The 17,155-nt window shown below is 44.5% G+C and overlaps 1 protein-coding gene across 16 annotated transcripts in view; it reads right to left on the minus strand.

The window, feature by feature from the left end:
* Pkp4 (plakophilin 4) overlaps positions 1–16,945 on the minus strand; it is a 208,534-nt gene extending 191,589 nt beyond the window's left edge. For 14 of the 16 annotated variants that reach the window (XM_038336226.1, XM_038336235.1, XM_038336233.1 and 11 more), the window contains exon 1: positions 16,828–16,945. The gene's annotated coding sequence lies outside the window, so the exon portion shown is untranslated. The remainder of the gene's footprint in view (positions 1–16,827) is intronic. The other 2 variants (XM_038336229.1, XM_038336230.1) reach the window with 1 other exon arrangement.
* Positions 16,946–17,155: the final 210 nt, after the last annotated feature.

Consider the following 17,155-nt stretch of genomic DNA (forward strand, 5'->3'; position numbering starts at 1 on the left):
AAGGAATTGCTACTCCATTTTAAAAATGGTTGTAATGTCAATTATTGGTTATATCTGGATTCCACCAAATTCGTGGATTGAGTTTATGGGGATTTTGTTTTTCAGTAATTAAAAATTTAAAAATTCAAAAGGAATTCACATAGCTAAACCTTAAAATGAAGAATAAAAATTAATCAATGAGAGATACAGTTCTAGAGCAACGACTCCATTGCTAAGAATATTTTTTGCTTTGTTAGAAGACTCAAGCTTCATTCACAGAGCCCACATCAGGCAGATCACAACCACCGACAACTCCTACACCCTCTGCTGGGCTCTGTGGGCACCCTCACACTTGTGACACATCACACACACAAATAAAAATAAACTTTACATAAATAAATTCAATAAAGTAAAATGGCAGTTGGGCTGTGGTGGCACATGCCTTTAATCCCAGCACCTGGGAGTCAGAGGCAGGTGTGAGTTCCAGGCTGCCTACTCTACAGAGTGAGTTCCAGGACAGCTAGGGCTATAAAAAGAAACCCTGTCTTGGAAAACAATAAAATAAATAATAAAATGAGTGAGTGAATGAATGAATGAAATGGCAGAAAGTACTGTCGGGAAGATCAATACATCCTTTATAACCTGAATTTCTGGTCTATTAACACGATAACTGGCTAGGGATTCAGGTCACAGCTTAAGAACCACTATTTTTCAACTTCAAGACTCAACGCTGCTTGAAGAAGTAGATGGCACAATGGTGTGAGTAGCCCAGACTACAAAGGTGAACAACGTGACTGCCATTGTTTCTTGCCACTCAACCTGAAGTTAAGTCTACCATGTGGCTCCTCCATGGTAGGACCTAAGGCAAGGTCATCACCAGGGGCCTCGGCCAACAAGCACACAGTTCCTGCCAAGGCTGCCCACGTGCACAGACACACAGACCAGGCCGCCTGAGAAAGGAATGCTGAGGCATCCATCAGAGCTGTATTTGTGCCAAGCATTTGGATGAGTACCACTGACTGAAAGATAAATAAGTCAGTTTGTCACTTTTTAAGGCTAGATTTAGTGAGAAGACAGCAAATACACAGCATCCAAACAAACAAACAAACAAACGCCAATAGGAGAATGTAAAAATGAGGCCAGGGATTCAAATGCAAAGACGAGTTTCTTCAAAGAGCTATTAAAAGGTATGTAATGTAAAGGGAACTGGGGAAATGGGCAAAAACCAGTACTCTTCTAGCAGAGTTTGATTTCTAATGCCCATGCTAGGCAGCTCACAGGGGCCTTCAGCTCCTGCAGGATCCAACACGTCGGCCCATCCTCACCCCCAACTAAAAACAAATCTTTTTTAAGAGGTCTGCATCAGTTCTTCTAGCAGAAAGAAAGATGGGCGCATTTGTAACCCCATTCTTCAGAGGCTAAGAGAGGAGAACCTCAAATCTGAGAAGGGGCTAGATGGCATAGCAAGACTCTCCCTCAAAACAACAAAAACAGATGGTAGAGGGAGAAGAGGGGAGCTGGTGGGATGCCCCAGGGCATTACTGAAAGCCTGAGGCCTGGGACATTTTCTATCAGTGTTTCTAAGCCATCCATTTTAAGACCAATTTATCTAAGCAGTTACAAAAACAACCTCAAGACTCTGCTCCACCCTCCCGCTAGGTCTTCCAAGAACAGTTACTACCAGGCTTGAAAAAAACCTCACAGAACCTTGAAGATCAAGGAGAACTACGGCCAAGACAAGGCTTTGGTGGGCAGAGTGTTAAAAGAGAGAAGTCCTGCTTCTGGACAGTGTAGAGGGGTCAGGGAAGAGGCTGGGTCACCAGTCACATGTTACATCAGTGTGGATGCTTAGGCATGCAAATTTACTTTTTGCTTAAAATCAGGGGAAAACCCTACATGAATAGATCCCTGGATTAAAGTTAATATCAGACTTGATTTTTATAGTCAAGAACAATTAGATTGTCTGCTCATGTTTTCTGGATCGTGAGAGCTATTCACATTGAAATGTCTAACATTTTGCTCATTGTTTAAAAAAAGCCTTCGAGTGCTGACATGAAGCTATGTGCTGTATTTCAACGTGTGCACAGCACTGCAGCCACATGCTGGTGCACACGAAGGAGACAAGCTGTAAGCAAGGCACTCTCCTCTTCTGCTCCATCTGACTGAAATATCAATGAGTGCCTGTGTGCGTGTTCTTATTCACAGCTATGGGCCGAGACAATGACTTTCCTCCATTAACTGTCACTTACTGAACTAAGTATTATTTCAAAGAGAGGAAGAACTAGTCACTGCAAAGTAATTCCTATTTTAGAGACGCCATAAAACTTAACAAAGGCATGAAACGCTTTCTGATTACTGAAAAATTAAACACGCCTAAATTATTCCGTCTCATTCTACAGGTAGCCAACATCTTAAAAGATCCCTAAGGAAATGCTCCCGAGGAGGTGAACTGCAAACACACTCTTCCTCAGCTCTTTCCCTGCTTCAGTACACGACCGGAAGTTAAGCCGGACCAAAACAGGTCGAGTAGGTCATTTTCTTTAGGCTGATCCTCTCAGTCCTGATCATTTTATAACCCAACTGAGACAGAGGGTCCTGCACACTCTCACCCCGCACCTCTGGTGCACCATCTCACCTTTTGCAACCATACAAAATAAGACACAGGTGACAGAGGAGACTCCTGTCACATTTTCCATATTAGAAGCTTAAATTTTAAAACCCAAGTATTTGAGGCAACTCATACTGTATTTTACCGTTTGCCATGAACCTAGTTTACGGAAATTTTCAAACCAGATTAAAGAGAAAAAAACAAGAGGAAGCGAAGTTCTGCCTTCCCTGTGGCTGTGATGCAGGGTGGCCCTCTGCATACTAAATGAACATTGTGGGGCACCTTGCTCTTGTATAATGGTTTTCATGTGTGCTGAGGAGTGTTTTCAGCTTGATTTCCAAAGTAAAGCTGCAAATTAAAGGCAGGACAATAATTTCCTCCTCCTTTTGTCCCCAGAATCTTGTATAATCTTTAACCAAAGCTCCTTGAAGTTAAGGTCTCTGCCATTTCTGTTCCTGCAGGTCTCAGCCGGGGTGGGAAGCAAGAAACTGGAAAGCTCAAGGTCTGCTGCATATAACCGGCGATGAGAGTGGCAGAAGAGAGCAGCTGGACAGAGTCCTCAGCGACAGTAAGAGCATCTGCTCTTGCAGAGGACCCAGGTTCTAGTCCCAGCGCCCACATGGCAGCACCCGCACAGGGATGTAAATGTAGATAAAACACTAATGCACAAAGTAACAATACATGAACTATATCAAAAAGCTTGATAGCAATGAAAACAATGTTAACATTACACACCCTTGTATATGCATAAGCCATTCCTCAATTTACTGCCTGATTTCGGGTAAGAGTATGTGTATTTGGCCTCTGTACCCAAGTTCAGGAACAGAAACTTCTAGAATTCTTTTTGATTTTTCTGCTGTCTCCCATTCTGGTCCCTCACAGCAAAAGGCTTCTAAGTCCCTTAGGACCTCCAGAATAAGTGTCTGTGATAGCGTGCCCTGGAACTACAAGGCTCTGTCACCTTGCTTAGTCTACAAAGCAGCTACACTTTTATTTACTTGTAAATGGCCCCAATTCCTCTGTATGCCACTTCCACTAGAACTTTCTGCAATGTGGCTTCCAATCTGGCTAGTATGAGTACAGGACCACATTTTCAATTTAAGTAGCTCATAAGGCCAATGGCACCATATGGAACAGCACAAGCTGGGAGCTTCAAACACACACACACTTTTTCCTTTGTTTAAATTAAAATTTCAATAAGTAAATGTGCTTGTTTTATGGTTTATAGCTTTAACTCTTTGATATGAGCAAGTACAGTATAAAAATAAAAGGTAACTTGGAGAAGCAAACACTACTCATGTTTGTACTGTCTGTTGTGGGTCTTCAAAACACCTCAGCATACACCAGAGACTGGCACCTCATGAGCCCTCAGCAAATGCCAAGGATGAAGATGAGTCCGTGCTTTTGAGTCCATCTCAATTAGGTGCTAACCTTGCCCTCCAGACAACACTATTTCTCCAGCCACCTCAACGCGAAATGAATCACTTAGGATAACGTGAAAGACAAGAACCACGTCTCCCCCGAAAACACATTCTATTTGAAGCAAACAGCCAAAGAACGGCTAACCAATAGAAACCAAAGTCCAATATAACAACAGAAAGTATCAAGGGAGGATCATAATTAAAAGCCTGGGAAGAAGCAAAAAAAAGCATTTGCTAGAGGAGAGTGATGGTTCTGTGGGTAGAGGTGTTTGCCCAAGCCTGAATGATGGAGGAATGTCTATGTGTTACTTTCATTATTAATAAAGATACTGCCTTGGCCCTTTAAGAGACAGAAAATTAGGTAGGCGGAGTAGACAGAACAGAATTGTGGGAATAAGGAAGCAGAGTTGGGCAGACAATTCAGGCAGTCGCCATATGCAGTCACCATGCTTCTCCTCTCTGAGATGGACTCAGGTTAAGATATCTCCTGGTAAGCTACCCCTCGTGGTGCTATATAAATTACTAAATATGGGTTAAAGCAAGATATGAGAATCAACCAATAAGAAGCTACAGATAATGGGCCAGGCAGTATCTTTATTAATAATGAAAGTAACACATAGACATTCCTCCATCACCTGATGACCAGAGTTCCATCCTTAGGCCAAACAGAAGGGGTGGGATTGGAATGAGGTACTGGCGGATTGAGGCATTCTGCACACGTTGGGAGAAGATGGGAAACAGTAAGCAGAAAGGAAGGATCATGAATGGTGGCTCACAACTTTAATCCCAGCACTAGTGAAGCAGAGGCAGGTGGATCGCTGTGAGTTCCAAGTCAGTCAGGGCTACATAGAGAGACCCGGTCTCAAAAAACAAGATTAGATTTTGACAATGAAGGGCCTTAAATGGCATTCTAGAAGTCTGAATATGATCCTTTAGGATAATCAATGAAGAGATACTGGAGCCAGAGGAAAGGGCAGTCTCTAAGGGTGTAAACAAAGAATTTAATTATCCCCTCACTCACAGCAAGCATCTGGTGCTTACTATCTGTCAGGAATACTGCTAGGTGAGAGAATGAGAATGATGCCTGGGACATAGCCCCAACCCCTGAGGCTAACAGAGTAGCCAGGAAACAGTAAAGAAAACAAGGACAGCACACTGTGACAGATGTGCATAACAGAGCTGGGCACACGGTGTTGACAAGTACAGAAGAAAGGCTTACATCTGGAGCAGGGTGGAAGGAAAGGCCAAGGAAGGTTTCATGTCGGCAGGATCATTGACGGGGAGGGAAAAAAAGGTTACACTCAACAAATGTAGGAAAAGTGGAGCATCAAAGGAACATCTCATATAGCTATAATTTAGGATTCCTTAAGGAGTCAGTGTATATAATCTCAGATCTTATTTCAGAAGGTTGAAATATTAATAATGAACATTTTTAAATGAACAGAAGCAATATGGAACAAAGAATGAAACCAGCTAAGTAATATGTATGCTGTTACTTTAAATTATGAAATAGACATGCTTGACATCAAGGTAGAAAAGATATTTTTAAAAACTAATTAGATTAACATAACGACCATGAAGACTATTTAGGCCAGAAATGCTTTCAGCATTTTCCTCTAACAGAAAGTGTACACAAGAACCCGTAAAACAATGGGGGGGGGGGGCAATAGAAACAATGCTTTATAAAATGTTTCAGGAAAAGGGAAGAGCCCCACCCAGCTTTAAAAGCTTGACAAGGGAGGTCAGTAGAAACACACACGAGGGAGGGTACCATCTTCATTTTACATCATACTGGTCAGGCCTATTAGCCTAGTGCATGAAATGTGTTCATTTTATTTGTGTGTGTGTGTGTGTGTGTGTGTACACGTTTTCGTGTGTACGTGGCTCTGTACATTTGTGCAAGTGTGCGATGCCCAAAGGGCAACCTCCAGTGCCATTCTACAGGCACTTTCCCCATTGTTTTTGAGTCAGGGTCTCTGAGTGGCCTGGAGCTCACAGAGAAGGCCGAGAGCTCCCTTGTAGGCAGATTCCTAGGATCTAATCCAGGTCTTCAGGCTGATGGGGCCACCAACTTACCCATGGGGTCCTCCCTGCCCTCTCTACTTTGTAAGACTATCATGCATCATCATATATAATACAATTGTGAAAGGTGCCAGGCATTAAGGGGGCTGCCCAGATGTGGGTATACCTACAAGAGGTAACGGGAGGAGCTGTGAGTGATGGAAACGTTCAGGGTCCTTGCTGGGTCTATGTCAGCACTGGACTACAGTTACCTATGCTAGGCACGGAGGGAACCTGGGTAAAAGCTTTATCAGATTTTTCTGTATTATTTTTCATAAATACATGTAAACTCATAATCATCTCATAACTGAAATTTCAATTAAGAGTTGAGGAGATGGTTCAGTGAGTCTGAACGCCCGGAACCCAAAGGAGAAACAAAGCGGAAAAACATGCTGCAGCAGGAGCCTCTGCGATGCAGTGTGCCTCCGGGAAGAAAGGAAGCGGGCACAGCACCTCCCAGAAGCTCACAGGTCTGGCATGCTCAGTGAAAAAAATGACAAAGGGACCTCCTCTCAAACAAGGTGGAAGATGAGGACCAACCAAAACTTGGGGGTGCCGTCTGACCTACACACACACACACACACACACACACACACAAAGAATTTAATTAACTATACTTGAGCATGACTGTTACCAGCATTGCAGAGGGGAAGGCAGGAGAATATCAAGTTCAAGATTGGCCCAGGCTATGCATCAAGACCTTGTACGAACAGGAACATGAGGAAGATATATTGGACAGTAGTGATCCATGCTTTTAGTCCCAGCACTCAGGAGTGAGGGGTAGGCAGATCTCTGAGTTCTAGGCCAGTCTGGTCTACATAATGAGTTCTAGGACAGCCAGGGCTACACAGAGAAGCCCTGTCTCTGGAGGGTTTCTTCAGAAGAAACGTATTCAAACTTCATTACATTAAATACCCAAGGAAAAGACCATAAGATGCAAAAGAATGTTTCTAATGACACTATTAAAGGTTTGGTTTGGCTTACTTGACAGGGCCAAAACAAGATATGTAGATTCTCATTTGATTTGCATAATTTTAGTGCCAATGATATACTTAGGATTTAATAACATTTTCCTTCTAAAAACTCTAGACGTTGTATGTGTTTTTGTCTTTAATCTTAAACATACAAAAAGTACTACAGGTTGAGAATTCCTTATCTGAAGATCTGAAATTAAATTCTCTAAACTGAATCCTTTCAGTATGATGCTGGTACCCAAAAGTTCTAAGTTTAGAAAGCTGGGGAGAAGGTACAACAGTTAAGAGAACGCGCTGCTCGTGTAGAGTCTTGGCTTTGTTTCCCAGCACCCACACAGCCACTGGTACCTCCCGTCCAGGGGATCCAGCTCCCACTTCTGGACTTGAAAAGCACCTGCACACACTCAATACACATGCACACACTCAGGCACACACATACAAATAAATGCATAGATCTTCTTGCGTGCTAAGTTTCAAGATACTTTGCACATATGTGTGAGACTGTCAAAGAATATATTTAAAATATTCCTAATAATTTTCTAAAGTTGTAGATTTTGGAACAATTTTTAGTTTGCATTTTCAGGTGGGGTGTTTAACTAGTAAAGTCTATTCAGATATTACAAATGAAAAGAACAGCTCCAAAATCTAAACGTTTCTGGTCCCAAGCATTCAGTTAAGGCATACATACTACACTAAGTCACGAGAGACAAGCTATCAAGTTTGCTCAGTATCAAATTTCCAAAACCCGACCACGCTGGTCCTGGCACCTGACAGCTGCCTACTGATAGTTTCAGAAAAAGCTTTATATCTCCATAGTTATAATCCAAACTATTAGGGTTACATGAAGATGAATCAATCTGGTTGAATCTTTCTAATTAATTCTGTTACCAGGGAAATTGACAAATGAATTCCTTATCTAGTAAATGGCTAAAAAAGAAATTTTTTTTAAATGGAAAAAAAATGAAGGCTTTCACTGAAGCATCATGCACTATAAACACAGGTCTCAGTTTACCAAAGCAACCTAAAAAAGAAGGAATTGTTGAAAAGCATAGGCAAATGTTTGTAACTCATTCCTTGATTCTTTATCCCATAGGGTTCAAGATTAGTCACAGGAAGACCTGAATCCCTGCTGCCGAATAGGTTATGGGGGAAGAACCATTCGCCCATGAGCTGACACATAGTCACTGGATGCCACAATAGGTGAATCACTGACTCAATTAATCTGTTGAAAACCGTCTTTTAAATTCTGAAGACCATTTTGAAAAACTGATACTTGACAATGGGTGACAGATTACAGACTGACATATTTTTATCTGCAAAGAACTAAGCTGGGCATTTAACAGCAAAGTTTTTTTTCACCAGTCTCAAATTAATAGCTGTCCTTGTAAAGTCCAGGCAACATTTCTGATTCCTTATTGTTGTATTAAAATTGTCCCTTGTTGCTTATTCAATAGATGACAATAACTAGAAATTTTCCCTCTGTGCTTGAGTCTAAGAGTCAAGGTAGGATTCAATGGGACTATTCATTCTAATGGACGTCTTGTGAGATTTTAAATCATTCTTTTGTTTATGTGTGGCAATGGAAGAGACTATTATTAATAGTAAGTTCAGACTTAGAAAGACTTATAAATTGCACACAAGAAGAAAGAAACCACAAAACACACTAAATTGGGGTACTTTTTTCAGAAAATAAGAACTTACTAAAGGGCAAGTCTCAAGTCATCAGTTACTCTGCCACAATTATGGCATTTTCACTACGGTTAATTATTTACAGTAGCAATGAGTAAATTCGTTTCCAGAGATGTAATCAGATTTATGACGGCAACTTGTCTGATGTCACTACCTTATTGCTGGAAGCCTTTTACAAATAAAGCCAATGACAGTGGACAGCCCATCAGACTCCTTAGATCTGAATAATCTATCAACTAATAAACATGCAATCGAGAAGAAATAAAAGCTAAATTCTACTCACTTTACAGCTCATCCTTAACACGGATCAACAATTTTACAGGTCTGTTTATAAACCAAGATGGGTAGGTTGTTAGGCTTTGGTCCACGGGTCTCACCTTCCCTAACCAGGCTATGAAACTTGAGAAGAATCCCTAAAAGACAGATTCCACATAGCCCACGGTGCTCCCTTCTGCTGCCACTCCTGAGGCCCGGCAGAATCTCACACAGAAGACACCTCACAGATGTTGACCAAAGTAAAGGAAAACAGATCACTCTCCATAAGAAGCGCCTTTTTGAATGTGAGCTATCCAAACTGCTGTAACAATACCCCACAGACGGGAGGGCGCCAACTCACGTCGGAACCATGACTTGTCTGCAGTCTCCTTGCTAAGATCCCTGGTTGCATATAGGGTTAAAAGTTACTGCTAACTCACCTGTGTCTCCTGTGTGGTCAAGGGAATCCAAAAACAAAGTTGTCTTCATTGCAAAGTTTAATTATTCTTAACTTTCATTTTGGATGAGTATTTATGTTTTCTGTAAAGGTACAGGCACCAAATGGCCTTTCCAAGTGTTACTTTGATATGACACCAAGAAGTCTAATATAGTAGTAGTGCATCTGTGTTATTCATTTGCCCTTTGAAAACAAGACATTAAGGAAAATGGCCAACTTCGGAGCTTTTCGAGCTAATACTTGAAAAGTGTACACACATCAGTGTTTCAGCTGCCACCTCCAGCCCACCACACATTTATGAAGGAGAGCAGAACATGGGATACATTCTCTCCATTAAATTCACTGTTTTCTCTTCTTACTGAAGAACACAAAACTAAGTTGGGCCGTCCAGTTGAAATTCACCTTAATTTCTGAATGCCGATAAGCAGACTATATGTAAGGATTAAGAGTTGGGTTTAAAGAGTCCACACTGTACGAAATATGGACCAGGAAGTCCTTATGAACATGAAGGAGTCACAGAAAATATCTTTTCAGAGGAACAATTGTATGCCCTATCTGTTGAATTTCCTTGAGGCTAATCAAATCATCCAAGCAAATAATAAGAGGCACTTCCTCATGCCAGCAAGATTAGTTCACTTGAGCTACTATCCTTTGTTCCCCTATGCTTCTATTTCACGTCTGGAAAATTCGGTTGAAGCTCCAATGCGCAATGGGGGCTGGTGGTTAACAAATGGGCCCTAAGGGTAGAGCTGTGGCAAACGGTTGGCAGTGCGCAGCATCCCTAGAGCTGGCTGCTGCCTTCCTGAGCCTCTATGTCCCCCTTCATTCCACACCTCAGCGCTGCCACCCCACACCCGCAATTCTAGATGGATGTCCTCTGCACACCTGTGTCACCGGGAGCTGAGCATTTCAGGCCTACAACTTAAATGTTGTCCCTTTATGCCAAAGGGTAAATTGTAATATAATAAATTCTTAAGAAGACAGCACATTCTTGCTGAGGAAAGAAATGTTACAGAAAGAAAATGCTTAATGCTCTAAGATCTGTGAACGTAAGTAGTAGAAATACTCAAGAGAACATAGTCAGCTCCTACTTTTCATAAGAAAACTAACTCGCCCAGGGGAGTTAGTGATTAGCTCAAGGGACATACTTGCCTGGTGGCAGAGCCACAACCAGAACTAGGGCCTCTTGATATCTTTACAAACCACCGTCTGTTGGCTTGCATAAACTACTTTTCAAATGTTTGGAGTAGTTTATTTTTCCCTCAATCTACTTTATGTCCATAGTCAATTGGCTGTAGCTCTGAAGGCCAGCCAGTCACTTGGCCTACCTACAGTAGATGCCAGAGAGGGTCTTAGAAAGCAACACCATAAGAAAAGGAATGACATATTTAAGTGCTGAGCCAGGTCTTGTACAGACTTCGCATATGCTAACACATTTAAACCTCACAGTCACCATAAGGTGGGTACTCAGAGCACTCCATTTTACAGATGACCAAAATTAGACCAAAAGATGAACCACAGTGCCAGAACTGAATGACCTCTGGCTGTTAATGATGACACATCCCTTGGGGGTACTTCCAGGAGCCTCACCCACTAGCAAGTCCTACAGTTAACCTTGAACTGAGCTGTGAGTTGTGGGTGAGAACTTGGAAACATTTATGATCTAACTTCTCTCCTCAATCCTCTAAATACTATTGAAAAACAGAAACCAAAATCAAACAAACAAATGCGGGAAAGAAAAAAAGCCAACTCCACCAAAGCTAGGGCCAGCAATCAGGGAGAGGAGATGGCCTAGCAGGTAAAGCCACCTGCTAGCTGACTACATGCAATGCCCAAACTTACAGAGTAGAACATGAGAAGCAAGATGTCCCCTGACCTCCACAAAGGTGCCATCGCACAATTATGTACCCTTATACCCAACACACACACACACACACACACACACAATGTCATTAACATGAAGGAAATTCTTAATATTTTGCCGGCAGGCTGAGCATAGTGGTCACGCCTTTAATCTCAGTACTCAGGAGGCAGAGGCAGGCAGATGTCTGTGAGTTCGAGGCCATTCTCATGTTCAGAGTGAGTCTACAGAGAACAGCCAGAACTGCATAGTAAGACTGTTATGTTAGGAGGGTGGGAAGCCAGGTGGGTGGCTCATGCCTATAATCTCATTACTCTGAAGACAGGAGGATTGCCCTGAGCTTGAGACCAGCCTAAGCTGTACAATGAGTTCCAGGCTAGCCTACGCTTCAGGGTAAGACCTCAACTTTTCTGTTGTTATGACTTGGGACATGAAGGGGAACAAGATGATCTATATGTATACTTAGGAAATTTGAAGTTTGGATCATTGGTATCCAAGGAGGATATCCCAAATGCTAAGAGTTTGTCAAAGTGGTAAAGTTTAGTACCAGACCATCTCATTCTGCCTCCCAATTTACATCTCTTGAGTTTGGAATATAAAAGAGGATTGAGCACCTGTGAAGTCTGTACAACTGGTCAGATGTCCAGATCCCATCCATCTAGGGTTTCAAAGTTTGTTACGTGTACTGATGAATTTCTATGAAAAATTTCATTTCGAGTTCCAAGAGCAGGATCCAAAAGCCTCCACTGTACCTGGATGGCCTCAGTTCAACTGCAACCACACTTTTACACAGCAGCATTTTATGACGCAATACGCGCAACTCTATCCAGACGCTAGTCAACACGTCTACACTCTAGGTAAATGGCCTTAGTCCCCTTAACAGGGCTTCCTCTCCTCCAACCAGACAAACGTGATGGTGCTGATAGCGCAGGATCACAATCACTGAATTCATGTGTAATACAGAGGCTAACTGTGCTGGCTAGTCTTATGTCAGCTTGAAGAGTCACCTGAAGGGAGGAAACCTCAGGTGAGAAGATGCCTCCCTAATATCTGCCTGAAAGACAGTTTCTTAATTAGTGACTGGTGGTCGGGCAGGGCTGCCCATTGTGGGTGGTGTGATCTCTGGGTTGGTGGTCCAGGCTTCTATAAGAAAGGAAGCTGAGCAAGCACCCGTCCATGGCCTCCGCATCAGCTCCTACCTCCAGGTTCCTGCCCTATTTGACTTCCTTTGATCATGACCAGCAATGTGGAAGCATAAGCCAAATCAACCCTTTCCTTCCCGACTTGCTTTTTGGTCATGGTGTTTTGTCGCAGCAATAGAAACCATAACTAAGACACTAACAGGAGAAATCGTTCACACTGAGGCTGTCACGGAAAGACTTACTGCCTCCTCTGCTCTCCCTCTACATACTCCATTGGCAGCTCTAAGCTTGGGGGGTTGGGGGGCTAGCTACAACATCCATCATCTATCCAACCAGGCACTATTTGGCACCAGAAAAATGCCTAGGAGTTCTGAGACTTCCATATTTTACATATTTTATACCATTAAAACTTTATAATTCAACCCCTATTGACAATTTACCATCAGCTATGAATCATTATGAGCCACATTATAACTATGTTATCAAGGCTATGAATAATAAAATGACAAGCGATGTGACCGACATTTATTAGCAAATCAGGTAACAGGAAGTCTAAGCCATGACAGGAAAAAAAAAAGGCAATTCAGCCAACAAATAGGTGCAGCAAAGCAGTTCCATATATAACTGAGGTGTACCTTCTTGTCACACACACCCCATGTAGTCACGGTAACACACCCCCAAAGACTGAGAGAATTCCACTGAATTATTAAGCGGCAATGTGAGACGCACTCCAGGGCTGTGAGCCCATCACAACCATAGCTGGAGGTCTTGGCATCATCAGGCCTGATCCCCTTACTGGATTCTCATGCCCGGCATGAAGATGACCAGCTCGTGGCCGCCGCTCCACTCTCTGCACCCACGTGAAGCCTGATATCCATGGCCCTTACAGTTTTACCTTTCTCTGGCCCGACCATCTGCGGTTAAGGTTTGGCCATGAAACAGTTACTTGATTCTCCAAATGCATCTTATCCGCTGGTGTTCCGTTTCAGAGCCATCTTCCCCTTCAAGGCAGAAAGGTACTAGAGCTAATTTGCCATATGGAAGAAGGAGTCATCCCAGAAAGCTGAGGGCAACTCTCCAAAGGGGCGTACAACTCCATGGATGTTTATGTTCTAGAACAACCCTACGACAAACTCTATTTTCCATCAACTGAAAGAGAGAGCTGTTTTCCACTTAAGCAAGGAGCTATTTCTCAAAGTAAATTAAAAGCATCAGAATACAGGCCATTCTCAAAGTGATCTTGATTTTGAAAGGAGTCAGGTAAGGGTCACAATTTGCCAGGTGGCTGGTAACATGCCAGCTATGAAAATCTATTTAAAACAGATCTCTGTATAACACCGGGGGGTGGGTGGGGCAGGGGAGCCACCTTTCTGTTTAAAAGATGACAACTAGATTTTTAAAAATCAACTTAAGTAATTTAAATTTTTTAAATTTATTTTGCCAATTTCTACAAAGAAGAAATAAAATTGCAGTTATGATTTAATGCAGACTTAATCTGAACTCTCAAGGTTATACAATTGCTCGGGTTTTTATTAGATTGAAATGGGTAGCGGGTTCTTTAAACTTATATTATGTCAGATCCATTCACGGGATTATCTTGCTTTATGCAGCCTGTAAATGCAGCAACAATGCGTGTGACTTTCTCCCTGGCTCAGCAGCAGCTGCTCCTTCTTTTAGGCTTGCCAACATTTCCCTGCTACTCTACCTCCTTCCAAAAACATTAGTGGTAAGAATCAGCACTATATTTAATCCCTCTCATTCCGGAGTCTTCCCTGCAGCATTCACATGCCAAATGCAGCACCTTCTCCTTATATAATAGAAGGTAAAGGCTTTGGCCAAAACAGTTTGATATTCCCAATGATTATAGATTATGATTAAGATTATAGATTAAGCCTTCCTAACAAACAGGATGCATTTCCCATTGAAAGCCTGCTTTTACCTGAAGCAGGTGAAACTTAACTGCCCAATCAATCATGCTCATATACACTCTGCATACTTGAAAAAATTTTTTTCATTTCTGATGCATCAGAGAAACTAAATTCCCTTTTACGTTTTGGGGAGTAAGAGCAGGGAATGGGCTTGGGGCCTCACACACGCCAAGTAAATGGCAACCACTGAGCTGCAGAACCTACCTCCTCCTTCTGCTTTAACTTTCCAATCTTGAAGTCCAATTAAACGAGCAAGAGTTAAGCTGTTATAATGTATTGTTACATAATAAAAGTTTCCTGTAGGCATTTACAAACACTTCCCAAAATCCTCCTTATTGTTACTGTAGCGAATTAACCCTCTAAATTAGAAGGTTCACTGATTACAGACATACCTGAAAAACAATGTAACAACTAGAAGACACAACCTTTCATTTCATCTCCCTTGGGTCTTAACTAAAATGCCCGCAGACTTTTCAATGTCCTTGATGCATGCAAAGTAGGGGTCGGAAGACCGGGAGACTGGCTGAACAACTGACTTCTTTTACTGAATTGGATACAAAATAACCAAGTGCAGAGGGTTTTATAGTACCCGCAACCTTCAAAGCAAACAGCGTGGAATGAAAAGTACACAAGGCAAGCTTAGAAGCAGTTCCTCCAGGCATTGTTCTTGCTTTCACGTTGCCATTTTCCACAACTGTTTCTCAGGTATCATAAAAGAAGATACTTCCACGCAATACACTCCATCTAAAAAGAGGCGAATTCTACTTTCTCAAAAGCAAAAACCGAATCCCGGTTCTGGGAGAGCATATGTCAAATTTTTGCCTTTTTGTATTAACTGACCAAAATATATATAGTAGCCATTATTAATTTTATACATATTTACCAAGCTTTAAAAGTTGTAGGACTGTGCTTTTTATTCAGTGAAACTCGGTGACAGAGAGACAAATGGCCCTTTCCACTAATAAATTACATCCTGAAATATACATGACTGTGATGTCTCCGGGTTACTTGCAGTGGTAACTTACACGCCCCGAATTTCACTGTACCAGACAGTTCTATCTGTCCCATCGCTGGCCAAACACTGCTGCTCTGTTCCTATTCATTATGTATTATACGAGGCCTAAACACAGCCCAGTATGACGAGGGGAAATATTCCAACCCTTATGACAGCAGTGATGCATTCAAGATTTCTCGCAGTACAGCCCGGACCTGGAGCACCAAAAGGCGTTTTCTGATACAGCTAAAATATGTTAGCTGCAAGCTAGTCACTCAAGAACGTTCGGCCCTCTGTCTCTGCGGGTACTCAGAAAATCCTAGTTTAAAAAAAAATGCTCTATCCAAACCTTGCAAAACCAAACTTGTCAAGAGCCTTGTGCAACGATCAATAATAACCTTGGCTACACTGACACCCAAATTCATGGTCCTGGGGGCCAATGCAGCAAAAGCCCAGAACCATAGGCTAGAGCCCCAAGAAACTACCACTCTTCCCTCTCCGCCACCCTCTGCCGCAGGGAGAGAAGCGAAGGCAGGAGAGTGAATGAAGCTCACCAGCTCTGAAGATGCTCCGTGACCTCTGGCTGCGCGGGGAAAGCAGGGCCGGCAAGGCGCTAGTGCGACCGTGGCCCGTGCGGACTCTGTCCCTGGTGCATTCCTTGCATTCCAGCACAATCTGTCGCCAGCCTACGAGCTGGCAGCGCGCGTCGCCGTTGGACACACACACACACAGACACACACACACACACACACACACACACCTGCCTATCGCGGCGCCCGGAGCAACCGCGGCGCCTCCGCTGCCTGCGCTCGCGGGGTGTCGCACTCAGCCACCACACCGACAGATCCCGGCCCCGCCGCTGGTCCCCTCGTTTCCCAAGGAGCAGGAGGGGACAGGGACCCCCGATCCTCCGATGGGTGCAGCGGCCCCGCTCCAACTCCTGGCACCGCGAGGAGGCAGGGCGGTGCGGGAGGGCGGCCCGTAGCCTTGGAGCTAGGGCGCCCGCGAGGGAGGAGCGTGCGGTTTGCTGCCGCGAGCTGGGAACCCTGAACCCGCGGCGGTCTCCACAAGCACCAGTGCGGCTTCAAGGGCCGGGGCGACACGCGGGGCGGGCGTGGGAGGCAGCGGTAAGCGGTTGCTTCTGAGGAACGAGGGACAGACCGACAGACTACCGGCCTCCGGCGCGAGCGACGGCGCGCGGGAGCCGCGGGGCTCAAGTTCGGGAAGCGGTGGCGCGGTGCCGGAGAAGCAGCAGTGTAGAACCGTGCGGGGCAAAGTTGTGCGCCGGCGAGGGGGAGGGGAGAGGCGGGCAGGATGGTGGAGCACGCGGCGGGGACGGAGCGACCGCGGCCGGGGAGCCGCGGGGGGCGCCCGGCCGTCGCCAGGTCCCGGCTCGGCGCGCTCTGGGCAGCTCGCGCCCCGGAGCCCCGCGCCCTCCCGCCAGCGCCGCGCACTTACTTTCCAGCTCAGACGGAGGTCATCGTCGCTCCGGGAAGCAGGGACATCCGCACCGAAGGGTCGCCGCTGCGGCACCGGAGCAAACTGGCCGAAGTGCGGCAACCGCGCCGCTGCCCGCCCCTCCCTCCCCACCCGCCCCCTCCCCCGGAGAGGCTCTCCCACCACCCCGGTGGCGGCGGCAGCTCGCCTCTACCCCGTGCCCATAGTGCCGCCGCCGCGGCCAGCGTCCACGCGCACTCAGCCCCGGAGCCACTCAGACTGCTCGGAGGCCGCCGCCCCGCCGCCAGCCCGCCCGCCCGGCCAGTCCCGGCACCCGGGAACGTCAGCA

This window comes from Arvicola amphibius, chromosome 7, assembly GCF_903992535.2.
Source record: "Arvicola amphibius chromosome 7, mArvAmp1.2, whole genome shotgun sequence".
Taxonomy (NCBI): Eukaryota; Metazoa; Chordata; class Mammalia; order Rodentia; family Cricetidae; genus Arvicola; species Arvicola amphibius.